We start from the raw sequence: 13,839 nt of genomic DNA on the forward strand, positions 1-13,839 counted from the left end.
TGTAAATGAAGTGATTTTTGAGGCTCACAGCAAAACAAGTGTGAATGTAGATGAATACAACTCCAAGCATACTTTTAATGAGGGGACAATGTTATGGTTAATGTTATGGTTGCATAATATGTGTCCTTCAGAAACATAAAGAAGCACTAACTGGAGATGCAGGATTACTCAGATGTGTGACAGAAACAAAATTCAGTCCCAGATGCATTGTTTTTTCAGGTGCTGTACCAGAACTAGTTTATTTCAAATTGTTTGCAGTGGTAGACAGTTATTTCTCACTTACCTTCTGCATTCAGAGCATCCTAATTATTCACAGCGAGGAGTTTATAATCGCTTTTCACAACTTTGACAGACCAGAACGGAGTTTTGCCATCACGGTAAAGCTAACAGCGCTAGCATAATTAGATGTAGACAGTACACATAGGAATTATTTTGACCGCAAGAACTGCTTATACAATATATTTGCATTGAGGTGAGACAAATTTTGCTCAGATAAATGGGAAAATCGGGTACAGGGCCTCTAAGGAACATGGTAACATGACATTTGGCAATGTAATGTGATTATTTGTTAAGTAAATCATTTTGCAGTTATATTTTCACACACTAAAGAGTGCTGTTTAATTCCATGTCTATTTTTGCATCAGATTTTCATCCCACACTCTGGAAACTGCAGTGACTAAAAATAACTGTGTGAGCAGAATGTTGTGAAGCTTGTCCCAAAAAGTGCTGGAGGGAGCTTTTGTGTACACTAGCTCCTGTGTCCTAGCTCCTGTGTCCTAGTTCCTGTGCACTAGCTCCTGTGCACTAGCTCCTGTGCCCTAGCTCCTGTGTCCTGGCTCCTGTGCACTAGCTCCTGTGTCCTGGCTCCTGTGTTCTAGCTCATGTGCCCTAGCTCCTGTGTCCTGGCTCCTGTGCCCTAGCTCCTGTGTCCTAGCTCCTGTGCCCTGGCTCCTGTGTCCTAGCTCCTGTGCCCTAGCTCCTGTGCCCTGGCTCCTGTGTCCTAGCTCCTGTGCCCTAGCTCCTGTGCCCTGGCTCCTGTGTCCTGGCTCCTGTGCCCTAGCTCCTGTGTCCTAGCTCCTGTGCCCTGGCTCCTGTGTCCTAGCTCCTGTGCCCTAGCTCCTGTGCCCTAGCTCCTGTGCCCTAGCTCCTGTGCCCTAGCTCCTGTGCCCTAGCTCCTGTGTCCTGGCTCCTGTGTCCTAGCTCTTGTGTCCTGACTCCTGTACCCTAGCTCTTGTATCCTACCTCCTATGCCCTAAATCCTGTGTCCTAGCTTCTACGTTGTAGTTTCCCTGTGCCAGCTCCTACAGTCTAGCTCGTAAGGTGCAGGATCTAGGACACAGGAGCTGGGGCAACAGTCTCCTAGCCTCCTTACACGTCTCTCTCTCCTCACACACCTGAACATAACCGGGTCTCCTCTCTGCTGTTCTCTGGTGTATTTCCTACATCACCGACCGTCCTCTCTGTCGGGTGAACGGGGGACCGGGGAGAACAGGCGCTTTGATATGGGCTTCAGACAGAGGTGTGGGAGCGAGCAGAGCGTGGGGAGAGAGAGCAGAATGTGTTCTACCTGGATTATATAAGACTCTCCAGCATATGAGGAGAGGTAACTGGCAAAGAACTGTAATACAGGCTACAAAACAATCATTAAAGACATTGTATCTGATTTTTACTGTCTTAAAACATGAAAAACACAATTCATTTTAAATGGTTTGCAGTGGTCCAAAGTTGTTCCTCACGTCTCTTATCATTCAGAGCATCGTAATTATTCACAGTGTTTACAGGCCCTTTTCACAACATTCAGAAACCAGATTGGAGTTTTCCATCAAGGTAATGCTAGCAACAACTAGCATGCTACAGCACACTTCCTGATGATCAGACAGTGAAATGCTTTTATAACTAGACAGAGGAAGCACACAGCAGACATATCTGTACTGGGGCAAGACCACATTCTACCAGCGTTTGGCTTCTCTTCAACACCTAAAAATCTTGTGCCTTGATGATCTGGCGAATGTGCATCTAATTATAAAGTGTTTATTTTCCAATAATTCAGAAATGCACTTGTTGCCTGCTACTTGTTGCAAGCTTTACTGTAACGTATATTGTCTGGTAATCAGGAGGGCCACTGTTAGCACGCTAGTTATTGTTGATGGCAAAACTCTGGCCTCTGAAAGCTGTGAAAAGTGCTTATAAACTAATTGTGGTGAATAATTAGAATGCTCTGAATGCATAAAGTAAATGAGGAATAATTTTGTACAACTGCAAAGTGTTTAAAATGAACTAGTTGTGTTTTTGTAATGACATCTGCATCCTGTCAGTTGTTTATAGGAAAACAAATTATAACAGTTCATATTTTTCGGCTTTTATCTAATTATCAAACAGGTGGCAGATGTTGCTTTCATCAGTCTCGTACAGAGTAACTGTAATTATGGTTTCAGAAGTGAGAATAGAAGCTTACTTGTGCTCACTAAACCAAAGATAATTCATGTGACAGAACCTGGCACCAGAACACAGTGTTTGGATGAAGAGATTCAAGTCTGACTTTAGTGTGCAAACATCTCCAACTGTTCTGCGCTCTCCAAAGCTCAAGAGGCAGGAATGATCAGACCACAACTAGAAAATATATATTTATACATACAGTTTGAATGAGGAGATAAGAGGGACTAGGGCAGTGTCCGGATGTCCCTAACCCTTTATGTCCAACATAGAGGCTCACACTCTAAAGCAGACTACTTACTGCACTCGTTCACAGAGCGATTCGGACATGCATCTCATTTCGGTCATGTGACTCTTGCGTCTAGGTGAAAAAATGTATGCTAAACTCAGACAAAACTTGATTTCTGTAATAAATATCAAAATGACTGACATTCAAGTCTTTATGGAGTATTAACCATCATACAAGTTTTTATCAAACTGGATCCCACGTAAACGGACTGGATTATTTATTATCTGTTTGAGATGTGGAAATGATCACTCTTAACGGCTCGAGCTAAGGTAAGCGGCTAACGCTAGCAACTTGACACTGCAACGGTTTTATTTACGATCACAGGTAAGTGGTGCTTAGTTAAAGCAGCACTTCCATCAGCTTTCATTCCGTCGTGTTCTGTCCTCTGTTTACTGTTGTTTTTGCAACTCTCGCAATGCATTGTGGTCTATATTTGCCAATCTAGTGACCATTGCTGGACAGTACTTTTCAAGGTGCATTATGGGAAATATTGAGTACACTACTTTCAGACACCACTAAAAATGGTGTGACCCCCTAATCACTGCCTTTAATAGAGAATAGTGTGGACATTCAGACACACGCAGCCCAGAAAAAGTCATTTTAAAAGTCTTTTTAAAAGTGATCTTGTCATTTTACACTGACTGAGATCAGATTGATGTCAAATTGCGTTCACAACAAAGGCACAGCTTTATTTGCATAGCATTTGCATTGCCTATAGTCTATCTTTAGGCTTCTGGCCATGTGGCGCGAGAAGACTCCCTAAATTCTTAGCATTTCGTCTGGGTATTTTGAACACTTAGCGTTCCGTGTCAATCAAAGCTAACTAACTGCTGCACACTGTGTTTTCTCTGGAGAGTTCTTTTCATAATGAGCAGATGTAATTACAGCAAATATGAAGGTTCAGCGACATTGACCGTATTTGATATGATCCATTAAATAATGTTTACTAATGCCTTTATTTATTAATTAAATACATTTATACTGTATTTAACACATCACAACATCATTTATATGTATTTATCATTTTCTTTTGTCTAAAAATTATAGCTTAGTCAATCAGTATTGACAAAAATATATTGACAAAAAATCAACATTTGCACAAAGTGACAGTTATTTGGCATAACTGTGTTTGGGCGAAAATGGTGCCTCTGATGCTACAATTTTAGGTCTAAATTAATTTGTCTTGTCAAAAAGTGTGTTTATTAGACTTGGCAGATCAGGTGAATAGGAAAACACTGTTTAAAAGTGGGTTGCCCTGGTTGCAATAGAATGTTAAGTCCCGCCCCCTGTTTGAATAGTACCCGGGAGAGATCACTAGATTACTGAAAAATGTGTGGATGTTTTTGATGAGGGAACAACGTTATAACATGGTGAATGTTAGAAATCTCCAAAAAGTGGATTTAGCATAATAACCCCTCTCCCTACATGAGTCTTGAAATCAAGTTTTTTAAATGTATTTCATAAACACTAGGTATTTAACTTATTTGTTGATGCATTATTTCGTATTAGCGTCACAGAGCTAATCCCACGCTGTCTGATTATTGATGGAGGGATTGTGATTCCAGTAACCCTCCACGACAGGAGCCTCTAAACCTGGTCTTAAGTCTTCTTCAGGTGTCACAGTTAAACACGTTTGTGCTGGAACAAAAGGGCTCCAGATCCCAGAGGAGCGAAGGGAAAGGCCAGGAAGACAGGAGAGAAGGGGAGGGAGAGAGGCGAGAGAAGAGAGGAGAGAGGGAGTGGAGACAATGAGAGGATAGAAGGGTGGTGAAGATGAGAAAGGGAAGAGAGGAGCAAGGAGAGAAAAGGGGAGAAACAGAGCTCACCAGATGTCAGGGGAGTGGAGGGAAAGGCCAGAGCCAGACAGTTGAGTGGGGAAGAAGGGAGGAGAAGGGAGAAGAGAGAGGGGGAGGGAGAAAGGAGGGACAGGGGAGAGACAAGAAGAGAAGAAGGTATGAGGAGAAAGAGAGTGCAAAGGTGGGAGGAGAAAGAGAGAGCAAAGGTGGGAGGAGAAAGAGAGAGCAAAGGAGAGAGCGACAGAGGAGTGTGGAGGAGAAAGGGGGAGATGAGGGAGCAGAGGGAGAGAGACAGGGAAGGAAGGGAAGGGGGTGAGGAGGAGTGAGAGAAGTAGAACGTAACAGAGAGGAGAAGGGCTGGTAGTAGGGGAGGTGGAAGGAGGAGGAAAGAGAAGGGAGGGAGAGAGAAGGGGGGTGAAGAAGGGAAGGCATGAGGTGGAGGAAGGAAGAAGACAGAATGGAGGATGAGAGACAAGAGACGAGGCAGGTGGAGGTTGAGTTTTGGACAGTCACATTGGGGAAGGGTGAGGAGGGAGAGGAGGAGGAGGGAGAGGAAGAGGAGGAGGGAGAGGAGGAGGAGGGAGATGGAGAGGAAGAGGAAGGAGAGGAGGAGTAGGGAGAGGAGAAGAGATAAAGCCCAAGTCTCCAGAGATTCACTGTTCTCTTCACCTGCTCCAGTCTGACACACACACACAGATACACACACACGGATACACACCCAGACACAGACAGACAGAAACACACACACACAGATACACACCCATACACACACACACACACACACACAGATAGACACACACACACCCCGACATACACATACACACACACACCCCGACAGACAGAAACACATACACACACAGATACACACCCAGATAGACAGACAGACAGACACACACACATACACACACCGACACACAAATACACACAAGCACACATGAACATATACACACAGATATACAGACAGACACACACACACAGACACACACATACACACAGACAAATACACGCAGACACACAAATACACGCACACAGACACACAAATACACGCACACAGACATACACATACGTACAGACACACACACTCACACACATACACACACAGAGACACACACATTGATGAACCCACCAGTGAATCTGCACCTTCTTTAATGTATAAATGTGAACCAGAAAAGAGACTGGCTTCAGCTATTGGATCTAGCCATACAATTTGTTTTCTATTTAGATAATTAACTTGAGAACCAAACCAACAAAAACATAATATTTAAGAATAGAATCTGCATCTGTAATTCAATCTGCTCCTTTTACTCCCCATAAAGGTCCTATATTACACAAAACTGACTTTAATGCTGTTACCTCCTCAAAAACATACGCAGAATTGTGTTTTGTTTCGTTCACACATGTCTCCAGAGCTGAAAATGCTCTGTTTCACCTTGTGATGCCATGAAGTGTTAGTTTTCAAGTTAACAAGTACTCTTTACCTTTAGCTCAGTAGAGATGATTCTAGTGAAGGTGTATGGAGTTTAAAAACACAGTGGAGCACTTCCTGTATTACCACATGACATCACAAGGTGGAACAGACCGTTTTCTGTTTGAGAGAAAAAGGGTTTGTGTGTTAAACATGTGTGAATGAAACAAAACACAACTCCAGGTCTGTTTAAAAAGGAGACAACATTAGAATATAAATCAGAAAATAGTGTAATATGGACCCTTTAACAAAACAAAACTGAAACAGATTGATAGGACAAGAGTTTTGTTGAATGAGAACCATAAGGAAGCAAGTGACTGTGACTATCAGACAGTTGTTTTTCTGTCATGGTTCAATTTCACAGTGCAACATGGCCAGTCAACATAATTTTGTGCAGTTTATAATCTCAGCAGTTTTTTTTTCACTCTTCCTGTACATTAATTATCCTCGTACAGACAGAGCTGAGACCCGTGACGGCAGCTCTTCTTGTTCACTAGTTCATTTGCACTTGTTCCAAAAGTCTCTGGCACAAACTCAGATCCAACATTGAGTCGTGAGTCAGAGGAGAGACAAAAGTCCACTCTGCTCTATTGCTTTGCCTGGAAAGTAAACTTTTCAATTTTACTCTATTAAACTACACATCTTTTTTGTTCAGAATACACTGAAGCGGGGTCGCCTCTCCGCAGGTCTGACCAGTAATTTATCTTACTGCTTGACTCCATAGAGATAGATGAGTGGAACGTTCAAGGCAAAGCGATAACATTTCATCTGATTGTAGTGTTGGACAGGAGGATGTTGTCCAAAATCAGGACTTTTCTGGACTCTTCCACCCACTTCACAATGTGTTGGTCAGCCACAAGAGCTCGTTCAGCCATACACAGTTACTGCCACACTGCTCCAATAAAAGACACAGAAACTGCTGAACTCTGTGCTGTAAAAGTCTCACTGTACAATCCTTCTGCTCAGATCTCACTGTGGGAAAAATATATATAGAGATGTAAATATGTTATGGAAGTACCCAAGTTTTATAATCAACCATCTTATGCATTCTTCTGGCTTTAATTCTGTTTTAAACCTGCTTTTGGTCACCTTGACATTGATATTTTTGGAATATATACTTAATAAACTGCACCTCAGTTTCCAATGAGTGATTTAGGTGTTGGAGCTCCCTCTGCTGTGAGTAACGGGAATGACCAATGAGAAAAAAATACATTTTAACTGCTGAATGAGTCCAGTGATGGTTTATTCGCTTAAGAAGTACGCAGGAAGTCTCAATTTTTTTTATCTATGACGCAACAATCCAGGTAAAATACAAACAGAGCATTTTAGAGTTTGAAGAGAAGATAACCTGAGACTAATGGATCAATGAAACAGGTGTGAACTCCAGGTACGTTTTTCATGAAGGGACCGCAATATAACATGGTTAAAAGCTGAAAAAAGTACATTTTGTGTAATATGTCTGTAGTTTTTAATTTTAAAGTTACACAGTTGCGCTTTAAATCTTTGTGTTTGTGGATGAGATCTGGATGTACGTTGCTTGTTCTCTCTTAGATTAGCGCAATTAAACAGTAGAAACACAAATGAGCCGCCCAAAGCTATCGGAGACCCAGACCATAAACTCAGGGATGGAGAGATCAGAGAGGAGGAGGAGGAGGAGGAGGAGAGGAGCTGTAGGCTACGCAAGAACTAGTCAAACCCTTTTTAATGAGCTTTTCTCCAACTACGCCGAAAAATTGTCAACTATGTCTGAGTTTCTATAGTTCGAATGGCAGTTAGCGCGTGTTAGCTTGCTTATACAAGGCTGTTAGCGCAGATTCTTGCATTAATAACGTGACAAATGTGCCTGCACGCTATGATGGAAAAGAAAAGTGGAATTTCATCATTTGTTGAATGTTGCGAGAATCATATTTTTGTTGTGTATAAGGAAAAGGAATTGACGGGAGCGAGTGCATTTGTATGAATCGTGAGAGGTGACTGGATCAGAGGCAAAGGTAGCAGGCTAACGTGGACCGACTTGTAATAGGAGCCAGGCTTACTTTGTTACTATAGTTCTACAATTGTAAGGGTCACTGCGTACAAGATACTTTTTGGTCCTGTATCCAAGAAATTGTATTGGGTATTCTTCTGCCACAGATAAGGACAAGGAGATACAGTCTTCCTGATTAGATTTGCAAATTAGCTCCATAATTCATGCATTTATTCAACTGGAATAATTGAAATAATTTGCCATTTTCCACTCCATTTTTATCTATAATGTTAATTTGAGTTTGAGAGTGAAAACTTGCAGACTCATTGTCCCATCCCTTTCACCTGCAGAACCAAGATGGCCGTCCTCTCCCCAGATAGAAGTAAACACATTTAAACCAGGGACAGTCCGCAGTGTAATCACAGCTCTGAGACTGCACTATCACACGGGCTGATGACATTTTCAGATCTGCAGCTCACTCAGAGAGGAGAAGGAGGAGGAGAGGAGGAGGGGAGGAGGAGGGGAGAGGTTAAACGTGGGGAGGAGAGGAGGTGGACGGACGAAGATAAGAGAGGGAGGAGAGGAGGTGGACGGGCGAGAAGAACGGGAGAGGAGGTGGGTGGACAAAGAGAAGAGGGGGAGGAGAGGAGGTGGAGAGGCGAGGAGAAGAAGAGAGGAGGTGGACGGATGAAGAGAAGAGGGGAAGGAAGGAGAGGAGGTGGAGGAGGAGAGGAGGAGGGGAGAGGAGAAGAGAAGAGGAGGTGGACGGACGAAGAGAAGAGGGGGAGGAGAGGAGGCAGAAGGGCGAGGAGAAGAGGAGGAGTGGTTAAGAGAGGGGAGGAGAGGAGGTGGAGGGGCGAGGAGAAGAGGAGGTGGAGGGAAGAAGAGAAGAGGAGGAGGAGAGAGGTTAAGAGTGGGGAGGAGAGGAGGTGAAGGGGCAAGGAGAAGAGGAGAGGAGGTGGAGGTGAGAAGAGAAGAGGAGAGGAGGTGGACAGACGAGGAGAAGAGGAGGAGGAGGTTAAGAGTGGGGAGGAGAGGAGATGGAAGGGCAAGGAGAAGAGGTGGAGGGGAGAGGAGAAGAGGAGAGGAGGTGGACGGACAAAGAGAAGAGGGGGAGGAGAGGAAATGGAGGGGCGAGGAGAAGAGGAGAGGAGGTGCAGGGGTGAAGAGAAGAGGGGAGGAGACGAGATGAGGAGGAGGGGAGAGGTTAAGAGTGGAGAGGGGAGGAGAAAGGGGGGGTTGGAAGGGTGAGGAGAAGAGGAGAGGAGGTGGACAGGCAAAGAGAAGGGGTGAGCAAGGAGGAGAGGAGAGGAGACGGGGTATCACAAGGAGCAAGTGACAGTGAGTGGAATACAAAGTTACACAAAACTACACCAACATTCTCAATTATTTTAGACTCAAAACAACAAAGTTATCACTGAATGTGTTATCAGGATATAGATTTAATGGTACACCGTGTAACTTTTATGATGCTGTCCGTCTCCCTGGAGATGTTCTTACTTTGAATGTCCCATAGTTTTCTACTAACTGCACCACCTGCGTGTCTCTGTGAGGATATGTTTAATGCCATACTATGGAATATTCTAGGCAAAGCAATAACATCTTGATAGAAATCAGCTGGTGACAAACCCTCCATCTGAATAGTCACAGAATGCACTTGTGTAATATAACACTTTACCAGATGCTTAAAGCTTCCTTGAGGCAGACTCCTAAAATTAAGGGGCCGGTTGCTAATCTGCGCCATCAGCCCCTCCGGTTTAGGTTGATGGAGGATAGAAAACCCACCCACGCTGTGAAAATTGCTAAATCTATGTAAACTCCACCAAGAACAGCCTAAACACTATAATATCATTCACCTTGTTTGCCTCAAATATGTGTTCGACATATATACAGAAAGGTAAGCAGTGAGATCAGCCGAGGAGCCTGTCAGAGGAAGGCTTATGGGATTATTCGCCACAAATCCACCATTACAGAACACCACACCGCTGTTTACTTGTAGTAACGTCTCAAACATACAGAGGATTTGACCAGACCTTAGCGCTAACCCTACTACTCTGAGAGGCTAGCTCCTTCTCCTTAAGCGCGCTCTGTTAGCACGTACACAGAGATAAGGCTGGAAGCGCAGGGCGGGTAGGAGCACCCAGGATCAGAGACATCGCAGACACAGAGACATGATCAAACAGCCCATGTGCAGAGCAGACAGCAGACATGCCCGCGGGAGGGTCTCCAAGACAACGCTATTCAAATATTACAACGGGAGCTACAGTCTGGGCAATACAAGACACTGACATGACTGTGTTACTTATATACTAGTGTTAGCTACAAATGCTCAGTGCTAGGGTCCATGCACAGGATACTCGAGCTGTAGTTGATTAAAGACATGTCCTGCTGATCGATTAGTTGACTAAAAAGGGGGAATGGCAAACGCTGTCAACGCGTCTGACCCAAACTGCACTTGCAAGACTACAACTGCACAGGGGTTGATGTAAAAACAACTAATTATGCAGAAAAAGTACTAGGAAACAATGTATTTGCACAACGGCAGACATCTTGTGAATCATGAGTTTGCCTTTTTACTTATAAACACTAAAAATACCAAATCGTGACTCACTCCTTTCTGCTGTTATCCCATATAAATCCTTACAGTCTAAATAAAACGATTAGTCAACTAATACTAATACACCACTGACTGATTAATCAACGAGACAGAGGGCTTTCCTGTTGTGTCTCCAGAGCTCACATACAGTACCTCCTCCTGGACAATCCTATGGCCTGAACGCGGGACACAAAGGGCAAAGAGGACGGGACACTTTTATCCTAAAGGCTGTCGCTCCCCTGAGACCGCCCTGACACTGCGTCTGATGACCCTACCTGTTGAGCTGCACTGAGACTTTTTTGTTTGAGCTTTTTATTATGATTGCATTTTACTGCTCAGTGTGCTTAAATGATCCCTCAGGGACAAATAAAGAGATATTGATTGATAAATGAATAAAAAGCCTACAGCCCTGGATACAAAACACCGTGCAGTGTAAAATGAGAAAGGAGACTCGCTTTGACAATGGCTTTTATACGCAGAGGGCGGCTACCACATCACAGTGACTATTGCCGCACAGCGAGGACGGTCGCGGCACATGTGTTTTTGTGATGTTTGATGAGTGAGTATAACAAGACTACACGACAGACGCAGGAGTATTGATTAGAGAAAGACAAGACAGAGAGAGAGATACATTTAGAGACTGGACTGGGCACATACACACTCATAGGACATCAGAGGTGGGTAATAGCCAAAGTAAGTAAGAGTAACGTTACTTCAAAATAATATTACTCAAGTAGAAGTACAAAGTAGTGGTCCAAGAAATGACTAAAGTAAGTGTAAAAAAAAAAATTGGCAAAAGTACTGCTCAAGTAAGAGTAACTTAAAGGGCAACTGTTGGTTATGATTTATTTAAGTAATGTACAGAATCGTCTCTTTTCAACGGACAAACACAAAAATGAGAAACTAAATCATATCTGAAGGACACACAAATGTTCAGATCATTTCATATTGTTGACATAAAGCTTTTGTCACTTGCAGACTTACTCGAAGTGTGAAGACTAACCAAAATGTTTACTCAAGTACTGTTACTTCAATAAAAATAATACGTAAGTAGGTGTAAAAGTATGCTACTAGAAAAGTACTCTAAAAATGTCTTTAAAAAGTCACTCAAGTAAATGTAAGTGAGTAAATATAAGTGAGTACTACGCACCTCTGCAGGATGGACTTCTTTCATGGAGGATTTGTGTTCTGTGTGTGTATTTGTCCTTTTCATGTGAGTACTGTTCATATGTTAGTAGCTGTTCTGTGTGAAAGTGTGTTTAGAGCAGTGCTTCTCAACTGTCTCAAAATTAAGTCAAAATTGTGATATCTGTCTGTTAGAGTTGAAAGGGTTTATAATATAATGCTATTTTCTCATCTATGTTGTAATGTCCTCATCACAAACACACCTGGAGTTGTGTTTTGTTTCATTCACACATGTTTAACACACAAACGATGCATATTTAGGCCGAGTTCTTCTCTCACACTGAAAACACTCTTTTCCACCTTATGATGTCATGTAGTGATACAGGAAGTGCTCCACTGTGTTTTTAAACTCCATACACCTTCACGAGAATTATATGGATAATTTCAGAACTGGAATTGCCCATCTCTATTTAACTAAATATAAAAGGTAGCTGCTAACTTGAAAACTAACACTATATGACATCACAAGGTGGAACAGAGCATTTTGAGCTTTGGAGATGTAGAAAGCCTAATATTAAAGGGTTACTTAAACATGAATGAAACTCCAGGTATGCTTTTGTGTAATATAGGACCTTTAATACTAAAAAGTATAGTATGTCTACTTTAAAGATGACCAAATTGTCTCTGTCAATCAAAGACATTTCATCAACATTTAAACATTTGAAATCATTATTTGAATATTTACTATGTTAACTTGCAGCTGCTAATTCTTCTTTGCAGGACACAGCCAGAGGCGCTGAGCCAAGTTAAGGAGCAGACAGGGGTAAAACAAACACTCCAGTATCAGAGGCAGTGGAAAAAGCCAAGTCAATGCTGCTGTTTTGGCAGGGATGAAACTCATATTCACAGAGTATATGGGAAAGGGGGGATGAAAGAAAAGAAACAAGCCAGTGCACCCGACAATGAACCCACACAAACCTGCGCACGTCATACTCATTCATTCAGAAGGCAAAACAGTGCTTTTGGCTTTTGGCTTTTACAGGCGCTGTATCTGATTTTTACTGTCTTGAAAACAAGTTCAATATTAACTGCACTTTTAGGACATTTGTTGGAAAGCAATAGTGGACATACAGACCTGAGGCCATACAGGGAGCAGTTCACCTTTTACCTGCACTTTTGGGCCCATGTGGTAGAGTGCAACAGGAACTGTACTTTAACTGTACTTCGAAAATGTACAATGACCTTGTGTGTGGATTGTATAGCTCTTGGCCAATGGAATGTACTGGGCACTGTATTGTATATGGGATTGTGTTTTTATTGTGCCCCTCATGTCCGAGACAAAGCCCTCAGTTTGGAGAGGCTTATCTCAACTTATTTTAAATGATTTGCAGTGGTCCAAAGTTATTCCTCACTTACCTTCAGAGCATCCTAATTATTTGCAGTGATGAGTTTATAAGTGCATTTCACAGCAGAGTGGAGTTGTTCGCACTTCATGATTATCAGACAATGAAACTCTTTATGATCAGATGCCGACAGCATGCAGAAGACTTTGCTCTCAAGAGCTGCTTATGCAATGTATCTGTACTGTGGCAAGACACATTTTGCTCCAATACACTGGGATAAATCAGGTACAGGGCCTTTAATACTACTTAAAATCAAAGGGATGTATATAATAGTTCTATGAATCCCGACAGCAGTCAGTGAAGGTGAAATAGAACAAAGACTCAGATGTTCAGCCAGAAGAGTTGGCAGATTGTTCTCTGGAGCAAAATGAGTTATGATTCGTAAGGTTTTATGTATATGTTTAGAGTACACGCTGGGTTTCATAAGAGCACTGGCAGAATGGTTGAAACTCTTGGCTGTACTTGTAGATCTGACACAGTTCTGTCCATGTGTGAATGAGTCTGCAGTGACTACAGCAGATCTGCTCCTCACTTCCTGTCTGTGGTCACATGACTGTCTGCTGCTGTGGGCGGTGTGCAGAGGGAAGAGGCGAAAGATGGAGGCCAGAAGACTTCACTGAATACACTTAAACCGACATTATTGAGCAGCACATTTATGAGGTCTGATAACGAGATTCTGTCTGCCAAGTTCAGCGGCGCACCACTCTCACATATACGCCAGGTGCCTTGCCAGTATGCAAACCAACATGCTGCTACCACATTATAT

The 13,839-nt window shown here is 42.8% G+C and overlaps 1 protein-coding gene across 1 annotated transcript in view; it reads right to left on the reverse strand.

Moving 5' to 3' along the window:
• The window catches only part of LOC117375319 (carbonic anhydrase-related protein 10-like), a 115,339-nt gene that overhangs the window by 93,579 nt on the left and 7,921 nt on the right, over positions 1-13,839 (reverse strand). The window lies entirely within an intron of this gene.

This window comes from Periophthalmus magnuspinnatus, chromosome 8, assembly GCF_009829125.3.
Source record: "Periophthalmus magnuspinnatus isolate fPerMag1 chromosome 8, fPerMag1.2.pri, whole genome shotgun sequence".
Classification (NCBI taxonomy): Eukaryota; Metazoa; Chordata; class Actinopteri; order Gobiiformes; family Gobiidae; genus Periophthalmus; species Periophthalmus magnuspinnatus.